This window comes from Aotus nancymaae, unplaced genomic scaffold, assembly GCF_030222135.1.
Source record: "Aotus nancymaae isolate 86718 unplaced genomic scaffold, 86718_ANA_hifiasm-v0.15.2.pri h1tg000014l, whole genome shotgun sequence".
Classification (NCBI taxonomy): Eukaryota; Metazoa; Chordata; class Mammalia; order Primates; family Aotidae; genus Aotus; species Aotus nancymaae.
In genome coordinates this window covers 50,489,731-50,502,707 of record NW_026988425.1, presented here as the reverse complement: position 1 = coordinate 50,502,707, position 12,977 = coordinate 50,489,731, and the positions used below count along the sequence as shown (strand labels likewise).

Genomic DNA, 12,977 nt, shown 5'->3' with positions numbered 1-12,977 from the left:
AGAAAGATCTCTACATACATGTGTTAAGGAAAGGCCACACTGTGAGAAGGTGGATGAGGACATCATGAGAAGGTGGATGTCTGAAAACCATGAAGAGAGCCCTCAGCAGAAACCAAATTGGCCAGCACCTTGATCTTAGACTTTTCAGCCTCCAGAGCTGTGAGAAAGTGAGTTTCTACTGCTTAAGCAGTCTATAGTATTTTGTTATAGTAACCTGAAGAGTCTAATACACCAACCAAGATGAATAGCAACACTGCTAGGTAAGACAGCTTTGCTCAACACCACCTTCAAAGGCAGTTTGAACATCTGAGTAGCGCTGTGTGTGTGTGTGCATGCATGCACGTTTGTGTGATGTGTATGTAGAGAAGACATTATATTTTACTCTGAAGTATGCCCCTAGATTTGTGAACATGTTCACTGAAGGTAAGCTTTCAATGGTTTTCACAAGTTTATTTTAGTTGATTGAAAGAATAGAGCAGTTTCTTGAATAAAGTTGAGAGATACATCCTAGCCTAGTATCAGATGTCGCTCAGCTCTTTCACAAATCATCTCTATGAATTTTGAAAACTTTGTGTTAAAAAATAAAGAATATTGTAAACTGCTTGTGCATAAGATGTTGATAGCAGAGAGAATCATTTATTTATTTTAAAGAAAGGAGATAGCAATTGGGACAATTAGAAAAGGAATTCTCCCTTCCTTGTCTTTAGTTTGAAAATTAAGTATATATACTGTTGTACATTTACAAGGAACTAATCTCTTTAGCTGCTTTACCTTAAGTAAGCCTCACAACAAGCTGAGGAGGCAGATATTTTGCTGCCTCTGCCCCTTTCTAATTTCGTGACCGTGGGCAAGTTCCTTCAGCTCTCAGTAACTCGGCTTCCACGCCTATAAAATGAGGACAACAGTACTACTCGTATCTTGGCTTGTTGGAAAGATTAAATGAGATGATATATGTAAAATCCATAGATCAATGTCTGGTACGGAGTAGACGCTCAATCAATGACAGACATGTTGACATTATCATTGCTGTTACTTTTTTATAATTGTTATTTTATAGATCTGAAATCTAAGTCTCAGGGCACTCATGGAGCTTGCCGGAAGTTGCACAGCTAATAACTGACAGACTCCAGATCCATCTGATACCAAAGGTGAAGCTTTTAAATCACCTACCCCTTTATCTTGTCTCCCAGCCATCTATACACAGGCACCATGTGCTTACAAATACAGCACTGCCAATACTCCTCACTTACTCAAGGGAAGAGTCCTTTTTTAAAATATATATATATATTTTATTGCGTTTTAGGTTTTGGGGTACATGTGAAGAACATTCAAGATTGTTGCATAGGTACATACATGGTAGTGTGGTTTGCTGCCTTCCTCCCCTTCACCTATATCTGACATTTCTCCCCATGTTATCCCTCCCCAACTCCCCACCCCCCGCTGTCCCTCCCCTAGTCCCCCTCACAGACCTCAGTGTGTGATGCTCCCCTCCCTGTGTCTATGTGTTCTCATTGTTCAGCACCCGCCTATGAGTGAGAACATGCAGTGTTTGATTTTCTGTTCTTGTGTCAGTTTGCTGAGAATGATGGTTGCCAGATTCATCCATGTCCCTACAAAGGACACAAACTCATAGTTTTTTATGGCTGCATAGTATTCCATGGTGTATATGTGCCACATTCTCCCTGTCCAGTCTATCATCGATGGGCATTTGGGTTGGTTCCAAGTCTTTGCTATTGTAAACTGTGCAACAATGAACATTCTTATTAGTTAAGAGCTGGACCATTCACCCTTTCTCTGTGGGTGAGCAGCTTAGATCACTCCCTCAGAACAGCAGTGACTGAGCCATCCTAACGTTTCTTTGTCCCACTTACAGCCTTCCTTCTCCTCACTCCACCTCCTGAATGTTGATAAATCAAAGAAATGTCAACAAAATGAAAAGACTAAGTAAATATTTTCTGTAAGGATGATATGAGAGGGGAATTTTCTTTTTCATCAAATATTTGATAACATCTTAGGCTTTTTGATGTTCCTTTCTCAGACTTGGGAAAGTGTATGAGTCACAGATATGACCAAGGGAGGAAAAGCAAATGAGTCACTTGCCTATTTGGACCTTCTGGCCTGGATGCTCCCTGGGATCAGCATCCCCAGAGGGCTGGTCTGGCCCATGCCACCTGCTGCAGCTGCCGGCTGAATGGGAAAGGGGTTTCTTCAGGAGACGCTGGGACTCCCAGAAAACAAGTGAGTCAGGGAAAGTGAGAAACATCGGAGCCTCAAGGAGTTGCCCTGTAACTTTTCCAAAAACCATTTTCTGCTATCAGTTTAGAGGTTTCTTGTCCACATTTCATCACTTTTTATTCCTGGGTGTACTCCTGCTACAAGCTAATCACTCCTTAAGAGTAGACACACACTTCAAAGAGTTGTCATCCTGCGTCCTCTCCTCCCCATTAAGGCAAGCTACAAGTGTTTGGATTCATGCATCCTTTGACAGATAAATCTCTGTTTCCTTTACTGTTCATTGCTCCCTTTATTGCTCTATTGGAATCTGTCCAGCCCGTATCCTTCTGGTACCAAAGTGCCCCTGATTGAAGCCCACACTGCTGGACTTAGTCTCTGGGAGTTGGAAGGAGAAGAATTGCAGTGTCCCTCAGCCCACTGTGCTATGGACCTTTAGAAACTTCCTGTCAGTCAGCTAGTCAATGAATCACATTTAAAACCCAAGCTCACCATCCACTTCCTTCCTTTCAACGGATCTCTCTCTCTCTCTCTCTCTGAGTACCATTTCGCTATGCTCACTCTATTTTTTTCAGTGAGGACTTTGGTGCCTGGTAGCCATGAGTTTGAATTCCCGCATCCTCTATTATTTTGCTTGTAGAGCTTGCCAAGTTTATCAATCCATCTGGGCCTCAGTTTCCCCATCTTGGCAAGGAGATAACAATTCCCATTTCCTGGTGTTGAGTGAGGATCTGGGGCTGGGTAAGTCAGTCAGGAACATTCCAGTGCTCTTCAGTCCGCCTTCCTCAGCCCACATCATCCAATGACTTATTTTTCCCCAGGGGCAATCCCCTAACTCCCCAACACCAATAGTGATTTGGTGACAATTTTCCATTCGTTCTTTTTCTCACAGGAGAGCTCCCTATATTTTTTCCTCCAATTTCACCAAGATTGTAATTCTGTTGATAGCCAATTCTAAATCATCAGCAAATTACGTCAGCAGTTTATTTTCCTCATCCAAATACACAATAAAAAAAGCTCTTCTGTTGGCTTGTTTCACAAATGTGCTTAAAACTTCTCTTCACAGAATTTATGTCACTTGTATATGTAGTTATGCACTGCATAATGACATTTTGGTCACTGACAGACCGATTATATGATGGTGATCCCATAAGATAATAACACTATATTTTTACCTTTTCTATGTTTAGACATGTTCAGATACACAAATGCCATTTGGATACAATTGTGTTTCAATTACCTACAGTTTCCAGTATAGTAAAATACTGTGCAGGTTTATAGCCTAGGAGCAATATGCTATACCATATAGCTTTGATAGGTAGTAGGCTATACCATCTAGGTTTGTGTCAGTACACTGTATGAGGTTCACACAATGACAAAGCCACCTAATAATGCATTTCTCAGAACATAGTCCCATAGTTAAGCAAGACATGACTATAAATCCAAACATGTAAACTGAAAAGTGCTAGAAAGGCTGCCATTGTGAGCATAAGTAATTTTACCAGAAATATTAAAATACCCTCAGGTGATTTTTAAAAATAATACTTCAAGCTTTGCTCATGGGGACAAATGCCAGATACAGGTGATGAGGGGAATGGAGGGAGCAAACCACCTTGCCACGTATGCATACATTTTAGCAGAATTTGGGATCCTGCAGGATCTGCGCATCCACCCCAGAACCTAAGGTACGATTTAAAAAAAAGCAAACAAAAAAGATAAAGCTGTCAATATAATGTATTTTCATTTTGTATTAATTGCCCTTAGGTGTGTTTACATTTATTTTCTTTGCCTTTCTAGGATGTTAAGAGATTTGCAAATAGTTTGTTCACTGTAAGTTTGATCATCTATTTCTGTCTTTTTAGAATAGGATACAAATGTCTAACACTAAACTCTTAGATATTTATAAACAGTGGTCTCCAACCAAACAAAACAATTAAATCTGTCATTTAAATTCAACCAGCCATTCCTCCCTCCGCTTTCAATATAGCTTGATTTTCCAAATTTCAGTTGTGGAACAGTTTCAAGTACAACTAAAAGAACCACAAGGGAATTATACTGGTGTGTGTCTTTTATTTAAGTTGATTATTTTAATAGCCATGCCAAATCCACCTGATCCAATTCCACAAACAGCCAATGGTCAACAGCAATGAATTAGAGTACATCTCTATTAACTGTTCTGCTGTCAACCTAAGGATCATTCTGTTTGCTTAAGATCTTTGTCCATAAAAAGGATCTTAAAATTACAAGCCCAGCTAACATTATTAATCCTAGGAAGAAAAAAGAAAAATGTTCACATTCAATAGTATTTCTGATAGATTACCATTTTAGTTCAGAATACGAATTATGACTAAACAAACAATTTGGCTAAAAGGAAAACATATCAATTCATTCATCATTGGAGATTAGCCATTACTTCTACCAAAAAAGAGTTTCAGGGTTGGCAAGTTGTTTTCAATATGATCTAAAACATAATCTAACAATTACAAACTGAATCAATCCATAGCAGCCGATTGTTAGTATTAACATATTAATGACAAGATCTAAAATATAAAAAGAATAAATCATCATGCAGACCAGAGATTGCAAGTGTAAGCACCTTCAAAGGCCAGGCAGATGAGTGAGTGAAACAGGCTTCAGGGGGCAGGGGCCAGAGGAAAGCTTCCCTTCTGCCCTCTGAAGGTTTGCTGAAAATGAACTGACAATAAACAGATTAATAAAAGAAAAGACATACGCTTATTTAACATGCATAGCACATGGAAATTGCAGAATAATTGCTCAGTAACCCAATGAAGTCTAGATGTTTATGTGCCCTTCTTCCTAGGGGAAGTAGAGATGAGGCATAGCAATTTTAAGGAGTAGTAATGTACCTGGGAGACAGAAATTAACCTGTAAATGATTCTTTTTGTAATTTGAATGAACCAGAGGGGCAGACATTATTTTGTGAAAAAGTCTCTCCAAGTGTGATTGCATTTCTCAATCTTCTTTTCTGGATTTTAGGGAGGGGATGGAAGGCAACTGTGTTCTCTTTGGCAAGTCTGGTCTTAAAGTAGATAAGGGAATATCAGAGAAAAGCTTCATCTGGTGCTTTGGGAGAGACAGAAGGCTGAGAGATAGGGCAGGGTTGAGTGGGAGGGAAGAGAATCATAGAGACGTTGAGGCTACTCCTTTTGAAACCACCTTTGCAAAGATCATGACAGTGAGAGAAGCCCAGCATGGCTGACCCAATCTAGCCTCACAGTCTGGCTGTCCTCACTCATTCCTGGGCATAGGCCAAGCTAATAGTGGGAGAAATTTCGTTGATATTTTTACTTTGAAGCAAGGATAATACTCCCTCTTTTAAACCGCACCCTCCTTGTTTAGGGGCTGAAACTGCCTTTGTAAGACTAATGAAAGGCTACAAGATTAGGATTATGGGAGGATCCCAAATTCTGCTAAAATGTATGCATAGTTTCTATAATCTGTTGCTATTCAGAAGTCATATGACCAGAGGTCACAAGATTTGTGACCAATTGCTCCTATAGATCACTATAATAGAAACTAAGATTGGTCTTTTGAGATGTTTTTACAGACTGTTGCATTCTGGCAATTGACTGACCCCACCCAGACTAGTGACTCATCGTTCAACTGGTTCCATGACCCCCACACCCACCCAGAGGGCAGACTCAGTGCACAAGGATCATTTTCCACATTCTTATGATTGCATCCTCAATTAGTCAGCAGCACCCATTCCCTAGTCCCCTGCCCACCAAATTGACCATAAAAACCTCTGAGCCTTTGGGGAGGCTGATTCACGTGATCAGTTAATTAAACTCTTTCTTTACTGCAATACCATGGTCTCAGTGAATTAGTTTTGCCTGTGCAGCAGACAGAAGATCCCATCAGGTGATTACACTTTAGTTCAGCATATCAGAGCACCATATTTTGGGGTATCATTTCCTGAGCCCCAGCAAGGGTGAACTGGAGACTGGAGACCTAAGCTAAGGGGCAATTGCTACTTGATTTCAGCCATTTCATGACATGAAAATGCAGACCCACAAGATTTTTGGATTTTTTGAGAGAAACCAAAAATACTAGATTGTCTCTTTTTTTTTTTTTAAATGTGCAATATCTTCCCATATTAAAGTTTTTGAACTAAATTGACTTTTTAAACCACTTGATGCAGGCCAAAAGGAAACACACCTGGGGACAACATTCAGCTCACCTGCTGCTAACGCTGCTAATATATGACCTTTAATTTAGATTACACGACAGAGACTGGATGAATACTCAGCAAACCTCCCTCCTGTTCTTTCTGAGCACACACCTAAATTATACTTCCCAGTCTCCCTTGCAGTTAGGCCAGAAGAATATGGGTAGGAACAATGGACACTGCTGCCAAGCTCCATCCTCCACTCCCTCCCTCTCCCCGTCTCTCTGCCAGCCAAATGCAGGGGACCTAGGAGGACTCTAGGGTACTGAAAGATGACAGAACCTCAAGGTGTAAGAGGCCTGAATGACTGTAGAGGAGAACTGCCCTGCCCACCCACCACAGCAGAGACCTGCACTGCACTGTGATGAGAGAAAGAAACCTTTTCTAAAGCCCCAAGATTTGGAGATGATTTGTTACAACTGCTAGTACAACCTGATTAATACAGGTTGTTAGGAATTTCTCCTTTTTATGTGTCAATAATTATGTTTTTCAGCCCTTTTGATTCTGAAGCAGTTAAACTTCAAAAGTAACAATTTTTTTTCATGCTGAAGCAGTAGGAAAATAGTACGAATACTGTATTTTATGTCAACTTTGTTTTTTGAGATTGCAAATGGGCATATGTTTCCATATCCAAACTGCTTTCATTAAGAAGCTTTACTGCTGGAGAAAAGAGGCCTTCCCTGGTAGAAAGCACTCTAACAGCAAAGGCAGGGTTAGCTAAAGAGATGTCTGCATCCCACTGCCATCCCTTGGGCCCCTTTCCCCATCATGCTTTCATATTTATGGGTGATCTAAAACCCTGTTACTTCTTGAATAGCCTGAATGGTCGTGTGTTGAGTAGAAATCATAGTGCTTCCTTCCTCTCCTCTTACACTTTAGTTCTTCTGTCTACACCTTCACTTTTAGATGCTTGAAACTCCCGTTTTTAACATTCATTCACCCCAATAGAAATATGACTACATTAGAATATTTTAACCATTTTATTTAAAATCATTTACTCTTGTAGACACTTGAATAATTCCCAAATCAGGAAGATGTGCATGAATAGTAAACAGAAAAAATACTGAAGAATGCAATTTGTATGACCCCCTGTGGTTCATTCGCAGAATGGAGAATTCTGTTTTCAACAGTAAATAAATCCATTGGAACACAATAAATTTTTTTTAAGTAGCAAAACAGCCTTTGCAGTCATGATAGTCATTTTCCAAATGAATTAATATACAAATACTTGAGCACCAGAAAATAAAGTGGAAAACTCAGGAGTGATGTAGACTTGCAGTTAGACTGGTCCCTGAATGGGATGCTAAGGAGGCTTCATGGGACATAACAGCCTTTTTATCATGGTCACTGTGAGACCCTGGAGAGTGCACCCCATCCAGCTGTGGTCCACAGCACAGAAGAAAATGCAGTACTAGAAGAGAGTTCAGAGGAGTATCATACTTTGATGAAGAGATGACAACCAGATCTCCTTAGAGACAGAAAATCTATAAAGTATGTAAGACAGTTTCCTAGCAGATAAAGGGCTTTGCTTCCTCTCTTTGGAGAGGGAAAAAGATACAAAAACGTAACAAGAAAAAGTTGACTCAGTTTCCATTCTTTGGGGACTTGATTAGACAATGAGCCAGAGAATGCAGGAGGAAAATTTCCACTGCATTCCCACCATGTCTGAAGAGGATACCTCAAGTATTGTGACCAGACTGCTCTCTGCTCATCACACTGCCCATCTCCTATGCAGATTATTCTCTACTTCTTCTGGGGATATGCCCCTCTCCCTACACAGCTGGGTATTATCAGAAGTGACCTTCCTTCTCACCTATTCAGTGTTAACTCCAAAGTGGGCAGAACTGATAAACTAGACTTGAAAATAATTAACGATATTTTTTAAGTGACAAATAAATCTTGATTCCTAATTCTATTTTGTTTATCTTCCCAATGGATACTCATCATGACCTTGCAAGGTAGAATTTTACAAAGTAAGCACTATTAATATCCTCATTTTACTGATGAGGAGACTGAGATAGGGAGAGGTTAAGTAACTGCCAAAGTTGTAGAGCTAGCCAAGGTGGAGCTAGGATTTGAACCCAGGGGGACTGGTTTCAGAAGCATTTTACCGTAGCTGCTGTATCATACTGACAAAGCTAGGTAATGACTGGGAATGGAGGATGTCAACCATTATTGTGCTTTAAGTCATTTATGCACTAGGCTTGTTGCTCCAAACAGACCTTAAAGTAAGAGCAGACCCTAGGGTATCTGGGAGTTTGAGTCATGAAAAAGTTTAGTTTTTAAGGCAGTGGGTGACAGTCCTCGCACGGGGCAAAATACTGAGAAATGTTCGAGAAGAGCTACATCCGTTTCTAAGAATTGGGAAACTACCTGGAAATGACTCAGATCGGAGAAAAAATATGAGTCAGAGATTGAGTATCTTATCAATAATTTTGGCCAAATCAGATCCAAAAGCTGAGTTTTATAAATCAGGCAGTCAGGGTTTTATATTTTCCTTGATTATGCTAATTTTGGTTTTCCATAGCTTTCAGAAGAGGCGCTTTTGCCTCTTCTGAAATACAAAATAAGAAAGTTCATCAGTTAACTGCTTTGCTTCAAGGCCAGAGGACTTAACTGGGTATCGGATCTTGGGTGATACAGGAGGTAACAGGAACAAGGGAAAGAAGGGGGTTTTGATTTTGCCCACACTTGAGCTATAGAGAGAACACAGAAGCAATGGGGTTGTAAATGGTTGTAGCAGAGGAGGTCAAAGTGGAAGAACCCCAAAGCGAGAGGGCACTGCAGTCAGGGTTAACCCACAAATCATCCCATTCATCCCAGATGAATGCTTTGCCCAGAGCACTCATCTGTACCAACTTCCTTAGAAGACACCAAGTTTCAGTAAGGCCTGTTGCTCTCTTTCACCTTCACCTGTCTGCAGCCCTTCATCAGAACTGAATTATGTCAGAGGAGCTGTGCAGTGAAGATATGTCTCCTCTCCTCGTACAAACTCAGGAAGGAAATGAGTCTTCTGAGGTAGGACTTTCTCAAAGGTTAGGAGCCTGAAGGAGGAGAAACAAAGCTGAGAAAAACACCCTGGATGACAGGGCCCTAAGCAGCCCAACTTCACTTTAAAAATGTCAGTATTAGTTCTCTAAGAATGTTCTCTTTCAAGACTGTCAACTACTCTAGGTTCTTTAAATTTCTGTGCAATTTAGAATCAACTTGTCAGTTCTACAGACAAAAAAGTCCTAAGGATTTTGACTGAGATTATGTTAATGCATAGATCGGGATGCAGTTCACAAACTTTTTCATTTAAGAGTCAGATAGTAAATATTTTAGGTTTTGAGAGCACAAGCAGCCATAGGTAATATGTGAGTGAAGGAAAGGAAATACATTTTAAATATCTTTTAGTCCACAGAAAAAGCAGCGAACAAAATCATGTTTTAGGGTATGGCTGTGTTCCAATAAAACTTTATTTACAAAAGCAGGCAGAGGGCTGTATTTTGTCCATGGGTCATAAATTTTTTACCTCTGTTATGGACTAATTGGCATATTTACAATATTGAATCTTCTAATCCATAAATAAAACATATCCCTCTATTGATTTATGAGAATTAAAATTACACAGAATCATCTCTCCACAAGTCACTTGCGGGTAGGGCAAGAATAGCTCATTTTTTAAGAATGGTTTACTTAAAAAAAAAAAAAAAAAACAGATTTACCATCATAATTATACCTTGCTTAGAACAACCTTAAATCAGTTTGTAGGACACCTATTTGCTTCCGGGTGACCAAGAAATTAGGTCTGGGGTTAAAAATGCTATCACTAAAAGTTCTCAAACTACAAAACCATCAACAATGAAAGGTGCCTGGTGCTGAGTGTGAATGTCAACACAGAGATACGGAACATGGGCTCTGGTACTCACTCTGCCTCTTCCACACTCTGAGACCTTGCACAAGTCATGCAGGCCTCCCATATCCCAGCTTCCTCGTGTGAAAACTGAAAACAGTATCACGGTATTCTTGATATAGAAGCTGATGAAAGAAAAGAAAAGAGAAAAGGAAGGAAGGTAGGTTACCTATTTCACAAAGTTGTGGTGAGTATTAACTGAGATTTATATAAAATTCTTCTGACAGCACTGGGACACAGCAAATGTTCAATAAGAAAGACTATTAGAATGTTTCTATTTTTATGAAGATGAAATCAGTGATGATGATGAGGTTTGTTATAAAGCTTATATATGTAGCAAGTATGTTCTAACTTCCTCCACCATCCATATAAGCAAAAAACAACAACAACAACAACAACAAAACCCAACCTAATAAATGGCTCAGCTTCCAGTAGTCAGCTGGAGAAGGGAGAGTAGAAATGGGAGAAATTGGTGGTGTGGAAACAAACAAATAATAATTCCTCCTCACTAGGCATCAATCTAAGAAATGAAGGCCCAGTAAAGAACACTAAGGTCCAGCTCTGTGACTCTATTCCATTACCATAGAAAGAAACAGAATTTCCCTTAAGGATCGCTGCTTCTGGTCTTTCAGATCCCAAATACGCTATTCACTGTTTCATGTCAAGTCTCCTAATGAAGACTAAGATTTTTCCTAAAAAATACAGCACAGTGAGCTTCCCAGGAGCTAGGTTTTCCCCAGGGGGAAGTAGCTCACCTTCCAGTAAGACCAACAATAAGCTGATCGTTAATATCCAGTGTCCAACAAAGACAAGAGTTAAGGGAAGGAAATATACTTTAAATAGCTTTTACTCCACAGAAAAAGCAGTGAACAAGATCATGTTTTATGTGGATAAATTTGGCCCTTTTTAATATGAAAAATGGCCCACCATGCAGCATAAACACTCTTTTGTACCATTACTTTTAAAAATACATCCATTTATCTTTCATTATATTTTATTATGCTACATTTTATTATAAACATTATGAACAGAGTCATTCACAGAGGAAAAGAGTCAAGAAAGCAGTACTTACTCATGAGAGGCAGTGATGAAATGCTGAAATAAACTGTGTGTGTGTATGTGTGTGGATTTTCACATTTTTCTTTGTCTGCTTTCTCATGTTCTAGGTTAATAGATTTCCTTATATTAAATTTCTATTGAGGTGCTTGTTGCTTCTTTATGACTCTTAGAGTTCTTTCCTGTCTAAGTCAAGTAGTGTGCTAAGCATGGTACCTGACACATTTATTTAAATTTTCTTTATCCTTTTGGTATCAATCATTCCAACTCATATGCACTCAGGTTCAAGTCAACAAAAATTTTGACAATGGCTACAAAGCACTAGCTCTTTCCACCTGTCACCCAACTTCTAGAGAACCTCAAAAAAGTCTCTGAGCTCCTTATAATCCTGTGGGATTCAAAGCTGGTGCTCCTGAGTGTGCCATGTTCACATGGTCTATGAGTAGCTCCACCTTCTGCTGCTCTCTGCAAGCCCAGTGATGTTTCTTCTGACTCATGGGCTGCTTCACACCTTCCAGAAGTCTCTTATTCTGCTCCAGAAATGTAGGGCTTTCCCAGGAGAATCCTAAGAATTGGCTCCTAATCTGTTCCCTACCAACCCCTACCCCCAACCACTGATAGTTATTTATTGAATGCCTACTGTGTGGTAGGCATTGTACTAACCACCAAGAACATCATAAGGCCTATTTCAGGCTCTCAAGGATATCACAGAGCAGTGGGGAGCACATGTGAAATCAACAACTGTGTGATAAGATTTGTTATGTAGGAGCACACATCTAAATATGGGTAGGAAGGAAGAGGCTAAAAGAATGGTTCTCAGAGAAGGTGACGTTGAAGAGACAATGCATTGAAAGATTATATTGGAATTAGCCAGATAGAAGAGGAAGAAGGCAGGAGGATGCTACAGGCAGGGAGATCAGCATGTGCAAAAGCATGGAGTAACCAAACAGTGGGCTTGGTTTGAGGAAATGTAAGAAACTCGGTATGATTGAATGAAGAGGGATTTAAGGAGTCAAGAGAGATGGGGATAACATGTAACATGTTGATTGCATGACTTATGGGAAGTAATCATAGGTACCTTTGTGTTTACTTAAAAATGACCCTTCCACTTGGCAGGAGAGATACAATGATCATGAAGGTGGTTTTCCCAGGGTGAGGCTTATCCATTGCACTCCGGATGTGCTGACCCCTGCGATTTCCCCAAATGTGGGAAACTCGACTGCATAATTTGTGGTAGTGGGGGACTGTGTTTGCGCTTTCCCCTGGTCGAAAAAAAAATGACCCTTCCAAATTTATTTAGTGGGGTACTTTTGTCCTGCTTATGAAACACATAAAGTCTGAAATCATTATTTCATTGCCTACTCATTTCTGGGCAAAGGACAATCTTAAAGCCCCTCTAAGTTTCCAATCACAATCCATATTAGGAAATCAGAAAGTCTAGTCCAAGCTACTTTCAAAGGCTTTAAAACTCACTGAAAGGTGGAACTTCTCTGCGCTCATCATGCTAAGTCCTCGTTAATAGCCACCTGCCTCTGGCAACAAGGGTGTGATTGACTTCAACTCTCTCTGCATCCCTTCTTCTCCCCCATTTATTAGTTACTGTTT

The 12,977-nt window shown here is 39.9% G+C and overlaps 1 non-coding gene across 1 annotated transcript; it reads left to right on the top strand.

The window, feature by feature from the left end:
- Positions 1-12,471: 12,471 nt before the first annotated feature.
- On the top strand, positions 12,472-12,637 carry LOC135275064 (U1 spliceosomal RNA). The gene has a single exon (XR_010342778.1). It is a non-coding gene; the product is annotated as a U1 spliceosomal RNA (small nuclear RNA).
- Positions 12,638-12,977: the final 340 nt, after the last annotated feature.